This window comes from Lolium perenne, chromosome 7, assembly GCF_019359855.2.
Source record: "Lolium perenne isolate Kyuss_39 chromosome 7, Kyuss_2.0, whole genome shotgun sequence".
NCBI lineage: Eukaryota > Viridiplantae > Streptophyta > Magnoliopsida > Poales > Poaceae > Lolium > Lolium perenne.
Window position 1 is genome coordinate 96019211 of NC_067250.2, and position 17411 is coordinate 96036621.

General features: G+C 43.0%; 3 long non-coding RNA genes across 13 annotated transcripts; all 3 read right to left on the reverse strand.

Moving 5' to 3' along the window:
* Positions 1-349: 349 nt before the first annotated feature.
* Positions 350-5542, reverse strand: LOC127316586 (uncharacterized). Of its 7 annotated transcripts, none has more exons than XR_011749076.1 (6): positions 5427-5542; positions 4289-4352; positions 2583-2657; positions 943-994; positions 724-831; positions 350-647 (listed from the first exon to the last, which is right to left on the reverse strand). It is a non-coding gene; the product is annotated as an uncharacterized lncRNA (long non-coding RNA). The 7 variants fall into 7 exon arrangements; XR_007860492.1 differs by having other exon boundaries at positions 724-834; XR_007860491.1 differs by having other exon boundaries at positions 943-1021.
* Positions 5543-6319: 777 nt separating this feature from the next.
* LOC127316588 (uncharacterized) lies at positions 6320-7177 on the reverse strand. Of its 2 annotated transcripts, none has more exons than XR_007860498.2 (5): positions 7120-7177; positions 6765-6989; positions 6574-6629; positions 6458-6492; positions 6320-6355 (listed from the first exon to the last, which is right to left on the reverse strand). It is a non-coding gene; the product is annotated as an uncharacterized lncRNA (long non-coding RNA). The 2 variants fall into 2 exon arrangements; XR_007860499.2 differs by having other exon boundaries at positions 6765-7028.
* LOC127316587 (uncharacterized) lies at positions 7170-8643 on the reverse strand. Of its 4 annotated transcripts, none has more exons than XR_007860497.2 (6): positions 8540-8643; positions 8299-8359; positions 8133-8204; positions 7731-7948; positions 7307-7465; positions 7170-7211 (listed from the first exon to the last, which is right to left on the reverse strand). It is a non-coding gene; the product is annotated as an uncharacterized lncRNA (long non-coding RNA). The 4 variants fall into 4 exon arrangements; XR_007860495.2 differs by having other exon boundaries at positions 8299-8446; positions 8540-8617; XR_007860496.2 differs by having other exon boundaries at positions 8133-8359.
* Positions 8644-17411: the final 8768 nt, after the last annotated feature.

The following is a 17411-nucleotide window of genomic DNA, read 5'->3' on the forward strand; positions in this document are numbered from 1 at the left end:
CTATTCATATGAAATTGATCACAAGTATATATATATCTAAAAGCGTATTTTCCAAATCATATGAAATCGGTAATCAAAACATCATACAATAAAAGTCTTAAGCAACAATAAGATTCTTTGAAATCGGTAATCAAAACATCAAAACATCGCCGCGCAGCACATGTTGATTCTTTGAATTTTTTTCCCGTGGTTCCAACAATTTATACAGATTATTAAAAGGATAGTTTATCCATACTTATTTGATCACAGGTCTATAAATTTGAAGGCATATTTTTCGCATATTATGAAATCAAGTCATAACATCGTACAATAAAATCTTAAACAGGAAGATCAAACGAATAACCAATGCTGAAGCACACATGGGAAGCAATATGGAAATTCACACCGCATTCAATACATAAGTTTTGATCACATGTAAATAGTACTAAATACATAAGTTTCGATCAGTTTGGAAACACGCGTCAATAACCTGATGAGTTTTGTGTAACCAACACCGATTCTAAAAGGCAGAGGTAGCTGGTCTCAATATACATCAACAATGAGACATTCGGCAACAGAGACCTGGATGACGGAACAAAAATATCACCGAGGACAGGTTTTTGAGTCCATCATGGAATTAGACGATGGATAGGCAAAATAAGTCTGATCTGCAGTAAAAAAGTTCAGAATTAATCAAGGGTAGCTGTGTGTACTCATTTAACAATAGGTATGGTTTGGTCGGACCTTAAGGAGTAGCATCTCTGCAGGCGCAGGGTAACTTAGTTTCTAGCTTTCTTCGCTAGACCACCACCTCCACCAGCATGGGTAGACGGCTCTTAGTCGAGGTACGCACTGCTGAAATATGCATAGGGAGGAAACACTAAATTTAAAAAACTATGCTAAAAGCAACACATGTATTTATTCAAGCTCCAAATGTCAAACCTAGTGTAAAAAAATAGCTACCTATGGGCTATGGCTGATGCATTATGTCCAGAAATTTAGCTTTAGCTTAATTCTGAGGCAGACCGAGTTGATTAGAAACCTGAAAAATAGATAGCACCATCTATTGCGGAAATGTGAAACTGATCTCGGGCACATTTGGTCCTGATATCCTGACCAGTGAACTATCTTGAGATGCGCACATGTCAATGTATTGGTAGGTGTATTCAGAATTGCGGTGTCTTCAACTGATATGTGTATGGCCCACGTCCGCGCTGCTATAATTGCTGGAAGTGCCGTTCGGGGTCAATCGGCACAGTTTTGATTCTACACTATCACCCGTGCAGATTATTGACCGGAGAACCCGACACCCAGTCTGTCATTCCCCATTCTCTATCAAATAATCCACAGATGGAACCATCTCAATGCCATCCTCGGCTTATTACTCGTGCGTTGTCCAGGATTCACAGATCTTCCGCTAATCCTGTGTCCTTTCTGCGGCTAGATGTGCCATAGTCTTCCTCAACTCCGGCCGATGGAACAAAGAGATCCGGCGTGCCCGCTTTTCTCCGATGACCACACAGCGTAGACCGACGGTGCCCCTAATCTCTGGCGGGCGGAGTCCATGGATACCGTCACCATGGATCCAGATTCCGGCGAGTCCCTCAACTACGTCCCAAATCCGTTGCGGCATATGCCCCTACGATGTTTACCTGCGTGTGCGTGTGCGCGCATCCTAGATCGGCATGTAGATTCTCGGTGGAGCGCTGGCAGCTTCTTCCTGAAGCGATGCCGGAGACTGTCGTTGCAGGCTCGGAGCGACTCAAGCACGGGAGCATGGAGCGCCATCAGTAGGAACCTAGGAGGCCACGGCAGGTCGACTTCCAGCCGTTGTCGGAGCCATGAAGCCGCACAACTTTAGCTTCGATCCAGGAAGTGGCTGACGGGGATGGCGGCCGCCGCGTCGCTTGGCAGCCAGGGACTTCGGGATGGAAGGAGAGACGGCGCGGAGGGAGGAGATCAGGCCGGCGGCGCAGGCTCGCCCCTCCGCCATGTTAGCGATGAAACTGTAACTCGATTTGCAGGATTCTGTAATTTGGCCAGCGGTACAGAAATCTATCTCACTCCGTCAGTTACCCAAACCTTGTCCGCACTTTGGTCCCACGGTACACATACGCTGCCAGTTTTTTTGGTGAACTGTATTCGTTCCAAGAAATACGTACGCACAGTGAACCCAGCCAATCAGCGGGCGGGAGTAGATGAGCTCGAGAGCCATATCGCCATCTATTGTTGCTATACAGAACTACAAAGCCGACATGTCCTGTTAAAAAAAAACATGTGTATACTAAGAATTTGTATTCACACAGTAGCAACCTGAGTAGACATTTTTTTCTTTGACAATGAATATTGTAGATTACTCTTTTAGAAGCAAATTTTGAGAAACACAAATTCAAGTAAATCGACCGCCCTACAAACTAACAGGGAAGCAGCAGTCTTCTATAATTTCACAAATGTCTTAGATTATCTTTAAGGATTACTACATGTGGTTGATTCACCAACTACCAAGCGCATTGACAGCACAGGGCAATACATACACCTGTACCAAGAGATACAGAACCTCAAAGGACATCTAACAGTACATCAATGAAAAATAAGGGGTGTACCTCTTAGTTCTATGTTGGACCAAACACATACAGAGAACAGGCGACCCAAAGGAAGAGCAGTCGAGGTATGCACAGCTGAAACATGTGAATTCGGACCAAGAAACTATGAGAAAATCTTTACATGAACTCACCAAATGAAAAATATAGAAAATCTGCAAGCAATGGCTATAACTAATAGCACTCAAGAAAACGGCTTTTCACAACACTTTCTTTTTTAAAACCAGAGATAGTGTTCTAGACAAAATCCTAGCATATGGAATTATCTAATAGCACAGTCAAACTGCAGTGCAAAAAGGAACACGACATATTGTGATAGTGACGATCCAACAGAACATACACATGGATTAGAATGGTAAGATAAAAAATGGCAAGCAAGCACGGGCATAATTAGAGAAACATTAAATAAAGTATATAAGCTCTAAAACTTCACCATGACTGCAGACACAAATAGGAGGATTTCAAGCTCAAGGTAGGGCTGTTAAAAGCACCCCTTTCAAATAATGTAAATGAAATTAAAGATCACATGCTTTTCCCGGTAGGCTGTCGATATGAGCACAGTGAAGTGGGATGTAGTTTCTAAAAACATTAGTTGGGAAATAAGCCAGCAAAGAATATGGGAAACAAAAGGAAGATAATAACAGTTCGTAGCTGAATTATTTCAGTTTAACTCATTTCCGTCAAACAAAGTGTCCAGATTCAGTCCCTAACTCCATGAAATTGCAAATGCACTCATTGAGGTTGTCTAATGTTCAGTTTCTTATTTCATATGTTGGCCTTGGCACATATATTAATGCCTACATATGCCTAATGAACTTATTCACGCAGGTCTCTCTGACAATAAAAATGACAGGTATCCTAACAGATGTATCCTAACAGAGCTGTCCTAACAGAAATGACAGGTATAGAAGAAGCCGGGTGCTCAGAGATGTATCCTTGCATAGATGTAAATAGCTGTCCTAAAAGAAATGCACCAGATATCGTAGATAAGGTTAGGGCAACAATATCAGGAGTAATAAGCCAATAGATCCATTAGCATGATAAATGAAGTGTGTCATTAGTATAACTCACACTGCCAGGAGCCAAAAAACAACTATAAATCACATAAAGCATAATATGAATCCATCGGAGAGGAACACAGAGAGAAGGATGCCAAGAAAAGACACCTGGGCTTGCGGAAGCACAACTTTCAAAGAAATTTAAACATAGGATGACATGCTCTCAAAAGTTAATTACCTGCATCAAGTCATTGAACCTTGAGCATGGCCAATCTCACTATTTGTAATTAATAGTAGTACTATGTGATGAGGTAAAAAGAACTCAAACGTGTAGTAGCCATTTGGTATAGAATCAATCTGATGTGCAGAAAATATATATAACCAATCATGTTTTAGATTAGTCATGCAATTTGGTATGAAAGAAAAAACAGTCAGGAAAGCATACAATTTTGCTGCATATAATGATATATTATGTTGCACCATGTACATGGTATTTTATCCAACAGAAATTGAAAGGAATTTAGAAACCACTTAAAGCTGAACTTTGTAACAATTGTCGTCTTGGACTGATGTACTCTTAAAAAAGAATCGAAAGAGGAATCTATATGAGAAGTGCCATCAGTATAGTGAAAATGGCTCCTCCAAAGCAAATGATCGTAGAAAATTTGCTTCTTTCTTAAAGGAGAATATTTTAAAGAAAAGGTGGCTTACCATTTCCTTATGGTATTCTTCTATGTCGAAAAGCAGTCTGTCACCCATACTTAAGTTCCGAGAACTGAATGTAAAATAGATGGTCATAATCAAGAATGGAGCAAGTACAATAGTAATGTAAGCACTGAAATAATAATTGACAAAACATGGCAGCACTCTCATGAACCAAAAGTGTTTCAATCAGTTATCAATATGAAAAATGGAAGTACATATCCCTCTATTTTACCCCAATAATGTACTCGTATTTGGTAACACACTGATACAGTATATATTCTGAAGATTGGAAGTATCAAGATAACAGAGGGGAAGTATCAAGAAACACTTTTGAATTTTTAGCGTGATAATATCGAGTTTGCCATAAATGCTATTTTTTTTGAACAAGTAGATACTTTCAAAATACCAACATCTCAAATGGGATAAGGTATACTATATTACAGAGCCCATAAAGCAACCGTAATAGTCTATTGTTTTGTAAAGGCCTCCTCCCTCAATGGACATGGTTTTTATTTGTATTCTGGAAAAGAGAGAACTGATCTATTTCTGACCAAGAGAAGCATAACCAAACTATCTAAACTTTTAAAGGCAGAGCCCAAATATGAGAAGCAGTTTAGAATATTTAGTCACCAACTAAATATATAGTAATGAATTCACCATCTCTGCACGGCGCGGCTCGCCGCGCGGCGCTTGTTGCTTCTTTGAATTTTTTGCCCGTGGTTGTCACCATTTTTATAGATCACTTGATATTTATATCCATATGAATTTGATCCCAAGTATATAGATTCGAAAGCGCATTTTCCAGATCGTAGGAAATCAGAAATCATAAACTCATAAATAAGTCTTAAGCAACCGGAAGATCTAAGTAATGGCTAGGGAAACATGATTTCAATAGCACGTAATACTTACATGGTTACACACATGCAAGTTTACTAAATATGTAACATTATATCAGTCTACTGATCTAAAGTGGCTAGGGAAACATGATTTCAATCTCCCAATGAGTCTCACTTAGGACTCCAAAAGGCAGGTAGATGGTTTCAACAATATTATTTACAATGAGACACTGAGCAGCCAAAGACCTAGACGATGTCAGTACCAAAAGATAACCCCACGGGTTGATGGGACAGTCACCGGTACTCACTTTGTAAAGGCAAATTAAGTAGTGTTCTACTGATGTGGAACACTGCCACCCAGCCCCCTGCTGGCTTGGAGCACCGCCACCCAGTCCCCTACGACCTATAAAGGAGGAGCAGTGAGATGTTATAAGGTTTTCAGAAATAAAGCAAGGAACTGTAAGACAAACCAATCTTCTCAGTGTCTCCTGGAAAATCAACAACAAATTCTCCTGGAAAACCAATCTAGTTGTCTGTAGTTGAACCGGTACCCAGCGGAAACAATCAGGAGGCGGCGCAAGAAGCTACAAAACCCATCTAGGGTTCCGTCCTCCTCGCCGGCGATACCGCTGGTCCGCTCCACCTCCGGTGGCCTTGGGGCCTTGGAGGTGTGGTGGATCACGGTCCCTCGCCGGCGGGGAGTTTTCGTCCTTAATTTAGTTTGCTTTTCAGTCTCCTTTTTGGGATGGTGAGGCGGCGGCTACATCCTGAAGTCAGAATAAGGTCCTCCCCGCCCTATCCTCGCTCCGGTGGTGCATCTAGCGCTGACGGAGGGCGCGTGGAGTTGTGTGCCCGTCGGATCTCCTGGGATCCGGTCGGTTTTCGTGTTAGTTGGTGTGGTTTCATGTCAGTCTCTTCCGATCTATGGTTGTCATCATTGGCGATGGTTACTGCTCTGGTGTGCTGGTCCTTTGGGACCTTAGCACGACGACTTCCCGTCTGTCTACTACAACAAGCTCTACTACGACAAGCTTTGCCTGACTCCGGCGATGGAGGGGCGAGGACAGCGGCGCGCCTTCGGCTCGTGCTAGTGTCTGTAGTCGTCGCTAGGTGGTCCGAGTACCAATTTGTAATTTCTTTTACTTTTTGGGCTATTTGTACTACTGTTGATGATTATTAATAGATCGGTGGATTTCTCGCAAAAAAAAAATTCTACTGGTTGGTGAGCAGCAGAACCCTGCCGAGAAACAGAACAACAACGCAACCACACAAAATCAACAATCCCTAGCTTGCAATACGGTTGATGAAAAAAGTATTAAGCAAAGGTGGCAGCACGCACATATCTCACACCACTGAATCCAATACACCACCTTGCTGCCATATAACACAACCACACAAAGTTAACAACCCCTAGCTTGCACCACGGTTCAGATCTGGAAAGGCTGTAACAATTACCTGTAGAACATCAAGGCCTAATCTTCTCTATAACTTCATCTTCTTCCATGACACATCTGAACCAACAAATTATATCAGATTTCACAGCAAATCTATTATTCGTTCACAAAAGACCAAATTAAAGCTAATAGCCTACTATTTTCATAAGCATACACAAAAAAGAAGAGACATAGGAGAGATCAGCACAACACCTTGCTTAGATGTGGAGGACCGGTTGGAGGTTCGCTGCAAGAGGATGGCGGCTGGAGGACCTTCAACATGCAACCACGTACTCGCCAGCGGCAATATGGGGCGGCGACCAGCGAGCTGCTCCGAGGAGAGGCGAGCACGACTTGGTGGCCGAGGAGGACCAACCTGCAGGCTGCAGGTCGAGCAGACGCCGCCTTCGAGGCACCTATAAGCAGCACAAGCGACACCTAGCAAACCATGGGTTGTCTCCTCAATTCAAAAAATATCTGAAAATATTCTTTGAATGAATTATATAAAGTATGAGAAAACCATGATGGCATTAACAGAGGAAGAAATCAGTGGATGAAATCACCTCACCTTGCTTCTCCAGTTCTGACAACAGATCCACACAGCAACATCTCTAGTAGCAGCAGCATCTCCATCTGCTGCTCAGGCATATTAATCACAACCTGTACAGAAGAACCGAATAGGCACCAAATTACACATTGAAAAAAGTGGGCATTGCCAAGAACATGAAGAGAAGGGCATCAAGGCAGCACATCACCTTGCAACGTTTGTCCCTGCTCAGTAGCATGCTCAGTGGCAAACACATTGTGAGCACTACCTCACTTCCATGGCAAGTGGACATTAGCATGCTCAGTAGCAATGGACATTAGCATGCTCAGTAGCAATGAACGTAAAATCTCCTCGGCACCCAAGTTAACTGTGAAACAAAAATTAAATTAGAGAAAGGGAAAGAATAACTGAAGCAAGCTCAAAGCTAGATTTCACCACAAAACAATTCTTAGACTCAATATAAGCATAATGGATATCCTCAAATATAAACTCATCAATATAATTAAGGCATCAACAGTCATGCAAAATATGAAGGCAGCTTACAGCAACACAGGGAAGTGAGGAAAAGAATACTTCATACACAACAAACTAAAATTGTCCAGAAATATTATGTCAAGAAGAATCAGAGTAACCTTGATAAACTCTGAATTTTCAGGGTCATCATCGGATCTTAATTGACTGTCTCATATTGCAATGCCTTATTCCAGAAATGTATATTGTGAAGTACAGTCCGTTGTGGTACCATGCCATGTACCAAAGCTTTGTAAACAGGCCAGAAGAGCGCCGCTGCCATGCTGTCGACGATGCTGTGCCACAGATATAACATATAGTGCAGATTTGCTGGAAATACCTGACATTGAAAATGTGCAGCCTCATTAAATCTTGCTTGGAAGGCTACATAATTGGATCAATGAAAGATTCAACAACACGGCTTACTGGCAGTGGATTATAATCAATAGCACAACTATATATCCAAATCATAGTTGCAGAACAGAAATTAAATTAGGGGCAAAGAATAGGAAGGAGGAGCTCACTCAAGGAGGTGCAGCCAGAAGCACCGTGCCTCGATGTTGGGCACGAACGGACTATCCTCTCCATGCTATCACCTGTACAAATGATAGAGATCACAAGCGGAGGAGAAGAGCTAAAAACGAATTAAGAGAAGTCCCAACCCGGTGTCATATGCATCCACGCAGTCACCTGTCTGTTCCCGGCTGGCTGGCCGGGGGCGCGCTTCCCTGCCGCCACAACACAAGTAAACCTGACTAGGTAAACCAAAAACCAGTAGTTGATTTGCTCCATGCCGAAGCGCAAGATCAGCAAGCAAGGTAACTAAAAACCAGTAAACCTGCAGATCAATGAACAACACAAGAGGTATTTCATAATCAATCCATAGCGAGAGGGGAGGGGGAGGGAGAGGGGTTTCGGCTGGGCTGGGCACCTTGACAGGACGATCGAGGCTCCCATGGCTGCAGCTCCTCCTCCAGGCCAGCGGTGCCCCAAGCCCCTCCTCCACCCAGCGCCGCCCCCAGTCCCTCCTCCACCCAGCGCCGCCCCCTCTCCTCCTCCTCCTCCTCCTCCTGTTGAGGCTGTGCGCGAATAAGCCTCCTCCTCCCGTCGTCCTTCCTCCCACGCATCCAGCCACCAGCCAAGAAAAACGACCAAGAGCACGGGAGATGAAGGATGGTGTTGGGGAGGCGATTGATACGTCTCCAACGTATCTATAATTTCTGATGTTCCATGCTTGTTTTATGACAATACCGACATGTTTTGTTCACACTTTATATCGTTTTGATGCGTTTTCCGGAACTAACCTATTGACAAGATGCCGAAGTGCCAGTTCCTGTTTTCTGCTGTTTTTGGTTTCAGAAATCCTAGTAAGGAAATATTCTCAGAATTGGACGAAATCAACGCCCAGCATCTTATAATTCCATGAAGCTTCCAGAACACCCGAGAGGGACCAGAGGAGAGCCACAGGGCCACCACACGTGTGGGCGGCGCGGCCCAAGGGGGGGCGCCCCCCTATTGTGTGGAGCCACCGCAGCCCTTCCGACTCCGACTCTTCGCCTATAAGAAGCCCCCTGACCTAAATCTTCGATACGAATAAGCCACGGTACGAGAAACCTTCCAGAGCCGCCGCCATCGCGAAGCCAATATCTGGGGGACAGAAGTCTCTGTTCCGGCACGCTGCCGGGACGGGGAAGTGCCCCCGGAAGGCATCTCCATCGACACCACCGCCATCTTCATCACCGCTGCTGCTCTCCATGATGAGGAGGGAGTAGTTCTCCCTCGAGGCTAAGGGCTGTACCGGTAGCTATGTGGTTAATCTCTCTCCCATGTACTTCAATACAATGATCTCATGAGCTGCCTTACATGATTGAGATTCATATGAGCTTTGTATCACTATTAATCTATGTGCTACTCTAGTGATGTTATTAAAGTACTCTATTCCTCCTTCATGATGTAATGGTGACAGTGTGTGCATCATGTAGTACTTGGCGTAGTTTATGATTGTGATCTCTTGTAGATTATGAAGTTAACTATTACTATGATGGTATTGATGTGATCTATTCCTCCTTTCATAGTATGATGGTGACAGTGTGCATGCTATGTTAGTACTCGGTATAATTGCGTTGGTCTATCATGCACTCTAAGGTTATTTAAATATGAACATCGAATGTTGTGGAGCTTGTTAACTCCGGCATTGAGGTGCTCTTGTAGCCCTACACAATTAATGGTGTTCATCATCCAACAAGAGAGTGTAGAGTGGTTTTATTATGTGATCAATGTTGAGAGTGTCCACTAGTGAAAGTATGATCCCTAGGCCTTGTTTCCAAATACTGCAATCATCGCTTATTTACTATTCTACTGCATCTTTACTTCCTGCAATATTACTACCATCAACTGCACGCCAGCAAGCTATTTTTTGGCGCCGTTACTACTGCTCATATTCATTCATACCACTTGTATTTCACTATCTCTTCGCCGAACTAGTGCACCTATACATCTGACAAGTGTATTGGGTGTGTTGGGGACACAAGAGACTTCTTGTATCGTGATTGCAGGGTTGCTTGAGAGGGATATCTTTGACCTCTTCCTCCCTGAGTTCGATAAAACCTTGGGTGATCCACTTAAGGGAAAACTTGCTGCTGTTCTACAAACCTCTGCTCTTGGAGGCCCAACACTGTCTACAGGAAAAGAAGCCAACAGTAGACAGCAAGCTATTTTCTGGCGCCGTTGCCGGGGACTTGAAGGAACAAGATTTCCTCCCTCGTCAACCACGCGCCAGTTGTAGACAGTCAAGTATTTTCTGGCACCGTTGCCGGGGAGGAAAGGTAAAGGCACTCACACTCCGGTCCCAGGTAACTAAGTTATTTTCTGGTTGTCGTTGTAAGTGCTCGAAGCTATTTCCTTTAGATCCTGCAATTGCATCTTTTTGTTTCTTGTTTTTATTTCACTAGTTAGGCATAATGGAAAGCAACATGGAGCTTTTTAATCTATTTCTTGAGTTAAGACATGGATTGTTTGCTGCGAAAATTAAAAAACCTATGAAACCTTATTTGCGTGCTAGTAATGGTATTAGTATGAACGCTTTGAACACCATTGTTGCTAATGATATGGAAAATTCTAAGCTTGGGGAAGCTGGTTTTGATGAGCATGATATTTTTAGTCCCCCAAGCATTGAGGAGAAAATTTTCTTTGATGACACTTTGCCTCCTATTTATGATGATTATAATGATAGTGGTCTTTTGGTGCCACCTACTATGGAGAGTAAATTTTATTATGATTATACTATGCCTCCTACACTTGTTGAGAATAATAATGATAGCTACTTTGTTGGATTTGCTCCCACTACAATTAATAAGAATGACTATGCTTATGTTGGGAGTAGTAATAATTTTATGCATGAGACTCATAATAAGAATGCTTTATGTGATAGTTATATTGTTGAGTTCGCTCATGATACTACTGAAAGTTATTATGAGAGAGGGAAACATGGTTGTATGCATCTTAATAATATTAAGTTTCCCCTCTTTATGCTGAAATTTTTGAAGTTACACTTGTTTTGTCTTCCTATGCTATTCACTTTGTTCTTCATTGACTTGTTTATTTACAAGATTCCTTTTCATAGGAAGTGGGTTAGACTTAAATGTGTTTTGAATTTGCCTTTTGATGTTATCTTTTGCTTCATCTCTTATTGTTGGAGATATGCCCAAGAGGCAATAATAAATGGTTATTATATATCTTTGTGTTTATGATAATGCTTACATACCATGCTATAATTGTATTAACCAAAACATTGATACATGTGTGTTATGTGAACAACAAGGAGTCCCTAGTAAGCCTCTTGTATAACTAGCTTGTTGATTAATAGATGATCATGGTTTCGTGATCATGAACATTGGATGTTATTAATAACAAGGTTATGTCATTATATGAATGATGTAATGGACACACCCAATTAAGTGTAGCATAAGATCACGTCATTAAGTTATTTGCTATAAGCTTTCGATACATAGTTACCTAGTCCTTATGACCATGAGATCATGTAAATCACTTATACCGGAAAGGTACTTTGATTACATCAAACGCCACTACGTAAATGGGTGGTTATAAAGGTGGGATTAAGTATCCGGAAAGTATGAGTTGAGGCATATGGATCAACAGTGGGATTTGTCCATCCCGATGACGGATAGATATACTCTGGGCCCTCTCGGTGGAATGTCGTCTAATGTCTTGCAAGCATACGAATAAGTTCATAAGAGACCACATACCACGGTACGAGTAAAGAGTACTTGTCAGGAGACGAGGTTGAACAAGGTATAGAGTGATACCGATGATCAAACCTCGGACAAGTAAAATATCACGTGACAAAGGGAATTGGTATCGTATGTGAATGGTTCATTCGATCACTAAGTCATCGTTGAATATGTGGGAGCCATTATGGATCTCCAGATCCCGCTATTGGTTATTGGTCGGAGAGAGTACTCAACCATGTCCGCATAGTTCGCGAACCGTAGGGTGACACACTTAAGGTTTGATGTTGAAATGGTAGAACTTGAATTATGGAATGGAGTTCGAAGATTTGTTCGAAGTCCCGGATGAGATCCCGGATGTCACGAGGAGTTCCAGAATGGTCCGGAGAATAAGATTCATATATAGGAAGTCATTTTATAAGATTTAAAATGATCTGGAAGGTTCTATTGAAGGTTCTAGAAGGTTCTAGAAAAGTCCGGAAGAAACCACTTTGGAAGGCGGAGTCCCAAAGGGACTCCACCTCCATGGCCGGCCAACCCTAAGGGGGGAGGAGTCCCAAGTGGACTCCCCTAAGGGGGCCGGCCACCCCACCCCCCCCCCCCCCCACATGGAAGGGGGGAATCCCACCCCAAGTGGGATTCCCACCTTGGGTAGGTTTCCCTATCACATGGAAAGTTTTGGGTTCGGGTCTTATTCGGAGACTTGTAGTCCAACACTTGGGGCTTCCACCTATATAATGAGGGCCAAGGGGAGGGGGCCGGCCACCCAAACAACCACAAGGTGGCCGCACCACCTAGATGGCCGGCGCCCCCTCTCCCCAAACCCTAGCCGCCCCACTCCTCCACTTCCCGCATGCTTAGCGAAGCTCCGCCGGGTTTCTCCACCACCACCGACACCACGCCGTCGTGCTGCCGGATTCAAGAGGAGCTACTACTTCCGCTGCCCGCTGGAACGGGGAGGTGGACGTCGTCTTCATCAACAACCGAACGTGTGACCGAGTACGGAGGTGCTGCCCGTTCGTGGCGCCGTGATCAAGATCTTCTACGCGCTTTTGCAAGCGGCAAGTGAACGTCTACCGCAGCAACAAGAGCCTCATCTTGTAGGCTTTGGAATCTCTTCAAGGGTGAGACTCGATAATCCCCTCGTTGCTACCGTTTTCTAGATTGCATCTTGGCTTGGATTGCGTGTTCGCGGTAGGAAATTTTTTGTTTTCTATGCAACGAATCCCAACACTTATTTCTTGGGAGTGCATCATTAAAATTGCTGAGCCCATCTTAATGGCTATAAAGAAAGCACTTCTTGGGAGATAACCCATGTTTTTATTTTACTACAACAACTTTTGTTTTTATTTGAGTCTTGGAAGTTGTTACTACTGTAGCAACCTCTCCTTATCTTATTTTATTGCATTGTTGTGCCAAGTAAAGTCTTTGATAGTAAGGTTCATACTAGATTTGGATTACTGCGCAGAAACAGATTTCTTGCTGTCACGAATTTGAGCAGTGTTCTCTGTAGGTAACTCAGAAAAATCTGCCAATTTACGTGAGTGATCCTCAGATATGTACGCAACTTTCATTCAATTTGAGCATTTTCATCTGAGGAAGTCCAGTGCCTCTAAAAAATTCGTCTTTACGGACTGTTCTATTTTGACAGATTCTGCCTTTTATTTCACATTGCATCTTTTGCTATGTTGGATGGATTTCTTTGTTCCATTAACTTTCAGAAGCTTTGTGCAATGTCCAGAAGTGTTAAGAGTGATTGTGTCACCTCTGAACATGTGAATTTTTGATTATGCACTAACCCTCTAATGAGTTTGTTTTGAGTTTGGTGTGGAGGAAGTTTTCAAGGGTCAAGAGAGGAGGATGATATATGATTAAGAAGAGTGAAAAGTCTAAGCTTGGGGATGCCCCCGTGGTTCATCCCTGCATATTTCAAGAAGACTCAAGCATCTAAGCTTGGGGATGCCCAAGGCATCCCCTTCTTCATCGAGAACTTATCAGGTCACCTCTAGTGAAACTATATTTTTATTCCATCACATCTTATGCACTTTACTTGGAGCGTCTGTGTGCTTTTATTTTCATTTTGTTATTTTCATTATCTGAATAAATGCTTGTGTGGGAGAGACACGCTCCGCTGTTGCATATGAACACATGTGTTCTTAGCTTTTAATGTTCATGGCGAAGGTTGAAACTGCTTCGTTAATTGTTATATGGTTGGAAACAGAAAATGCTACATGTAGTAATTGGTATGATGTCTTGAATAATGTGATACTTGGCAATTGTTGTGCTCATAAGGATCATGTTTAAGCTCTTGCATCATATACTTTGCACCTATTAGTGAAGAAATACATAGAGCTTGCTAAAATTTGGTTTGCATGATTGGTCTCTCTAAGGTCTAGATATTTTCTAGTAAGGGTTTGAACAACAAGGAAGATAGTGTAGAGTCTTATAATGCTTGCAATATGTTTTTATGTGAGTTTTGCTGTACCGGTTCATACTTGTGTTTGCTTCAAACAACCTTGCTAGCCTAAGCCTTGTATTGAGAGGGATTACTTCTCGTGCATCCAAAATCCTTGAGCCAAAAACTATGCCACTTGTGTCCACCATACCTACCTACTACATGGTATTTTCTGCCATTCCAAAGTAAATTCCTTGAGTGCTATCTTTAAACACTTCAAAAGTTATTACCTCTTATTTGTGTCAATGTTTTATAGCTCATGAGGAAGTATGTGGTGTTTATCTTTCAATCTTGTTGGGCAACTTTCACCAATGGACTAGTGGCTTCATCCTCTTATCCGATAATTTTGCAAAAAGAGCTGGCAATGGGGTTCCCAGCCCCAAATTAATTAACTTTCATAATTTTACAAAAAATAGACACTCCTCCATGGTATGTGATTGTTGGACGGCACCCGAGGATTCGGTTAACCATGGCTTGAGAAAGCAAAGGTGGGGAGGAGTGTCATCTAAATAAAACTAAAATAAAAAGGCACTCCTTCATGGTATGAGATTGTTGGCAGGCACCCGAGGATTCGGTTAGCCATGGTTTGTGAAAGCAAGGTTGGAAGGAGTGCCACCCAAAAATAAAAATGTTTCATGGGAGCCGCTCTTTGAAGGTTTGTCTGGCAAGGGGGTTAGAGTGCCCGCTACCATTTGTTGACAACAACAAACACCTCTCAAAACTCTACTATTATGCTCTCTTTATGTTTTCAAAATGAAAGCTCTAGCACAAACATAGCAATCGATGCTTCCCTCTTCGAAGGGCCATTCTTCTACTTTTATGTTGAGTCAGTTTACCTACTTCTTTTTATCTTAGAAGCAAACACTTGTGTCAACTGTGCATTGATTCTTACATACTTGCTTATTGCACTTATTATTTTACTTTATGTTGACAACTATCCATGAGATATACATGTTACAATTTGAAAGCAACTGCTGAAACTTAATCTTCCTTTGTGTTGCTCCAATGCCTTCACTATGAATTTATTGCTTTATGAGTTAACTCTTATGCAAGACTTATTGATGCTTATCTTGAAAGTACTATTCATGAAAAGTCTTTGCTATATGATTCAGTTGTTTAATCATTATCTTTATCATTGCTTTGAATCGCTGCATTCATCTCATATGCTTTGCATTAGTATGATTAAGATTATGTTGGTAGCATGTCACTTCAGAAATTATCTTTGTTATCGTTTACCTACTCGAGGACGAGTAGGAACTAAGCTTGGGGATGCTGATACGTCTCCAACGTATCTATAATTTCTGATGTTCCATGCTTGTTTTATGACAATACCGACATGTTTTGTTCACACTTTATATCGTTTTGATGCGTTTTCCGGAACTAACCTATTGACAAGATGCCGAAGTGCCAGTTCCTGTTTTCTGCTGTTTTTGGTTTCAGAAATCCTAGTAAGGAAATATTCTCGGAATTGGACGAAATCAACGCCCGGCATCTTATAATTCCACGAAGCTTCCAGAACACCCGAGAGGGACCAGAGGAGAGCCACAGGGCCACCACACGTGTGGGCGGCGCAGCCCAAGGGGGGCGCCCCCTGATAACCCACAAGTATAGGGGATCGCAGCAGTCTTCGCGGGAAGTAAATCCCAATTTATTGATTCGACACAAGGGGAGACAAAGAATACTTGAAAGCCTTAACAGCGGAGTTGTCAATTCAGCTGCACCTGGAAACAGACTTGCTCGCAAGAGTTTATCAGTAGTAACAGTTTTATAGCAGTACCAGTAGTGAAATAATAGCAACAGAGTAACAGAGACAGCAGTAGTGATTATAGTAAAAAACAGGATTAAAATACTGTAGGCACGGGGACGGATAACGGGCGTTGCATGGATGAGAGAAACTCATGTAACAATCATAGCAGGGCATTTGCAGATAATAATAAAACGGTGTCCAAGTACAAAGCAATCAATAGGCATGTGTTCCATATATAGTCGTACGTGCTCGCAATGAGAAACTTGCACAACATCTTTTGTCCTACCAGCCGGTGGCAGCCGGGCCTCAAGGGAATCTACTGGATATTAAGGTACTCCTTTTAATAGAGTACCGGAGCAAAGCATTAACACTCCGTGAACACATGTGATCCTCACATCACTACCATCCCCTCCGGTTGTCCCGATTCTTGTCACTTCGGGGCCATTGGTTCCGGACAGCGACATGTGTATACAACTTGCAGGTAAGATCATAAAACAATGAATATCATGATGAAACAATAATATGTTCAGATCTGAGATCATGGCACTCGGGCCCTAGTGACAAGCATTAAGCATAACAAGTTGCAACAATATCATCAAAGTACCAATAACGGACACTAGGCACTATGCCCTAACAATCTTATGCTATTACATGACCAATCTCATCCAATCCCTACCATCCCCTTCGGCCTACAGCGGGGGAATTACTCACTCATGGATGGGGGAAACATGGCTGGTTGATGGAGAGGCGTCGGTGGTGATGATGGCGATGATCTCCTCCAATTCCCCGTCCCGGCGGAGTGCCAGAACGGATACTTCTGGCTCTCGAGACGGAGTTTCGCGATGTGGCGGCGTTCTGGAGGCTTTCTGGCGACTTCCCACCTCTTCCCGTGCGTTTTTAGGTCGAGGGCAATAAGTAGTCCGAAGGAGAGCGTCGGGGGCCGACCGAGGCCGCCACACACTAGGGCCGCGCGGGCCCCTCCTGGGCCGCGCCAACCTAGTGTGTGGGGCCCTCGGGCCCCTCCTAGGCCGCGCCGACCTAGTGTGTGGGGCCCTCGGGCCCCCACCTGGCTTGCCCTTCTGGCTCCGCCCATATTCTGGGAAAATAGGACCTTCTGCATAAATTCCGAGGATTTTCCTGAAAGTTGGATTTCTGCACAAAAACGAGACACCAGAACAGTTCTGCTGAAAACAGCGTTAGTCCGCGTTAGTTGCATCAAAAATACACAAATTAGAGGCAAAACAATAGCAAAAGTGTTCGGGAAAGTAGATACGTTTTGGACGTATCAACTCCCCCAAGCTTAGCTTATTGCTTGTCCTCAAGCAATTCAGTTAACAACTGAGCGATAAAAGAA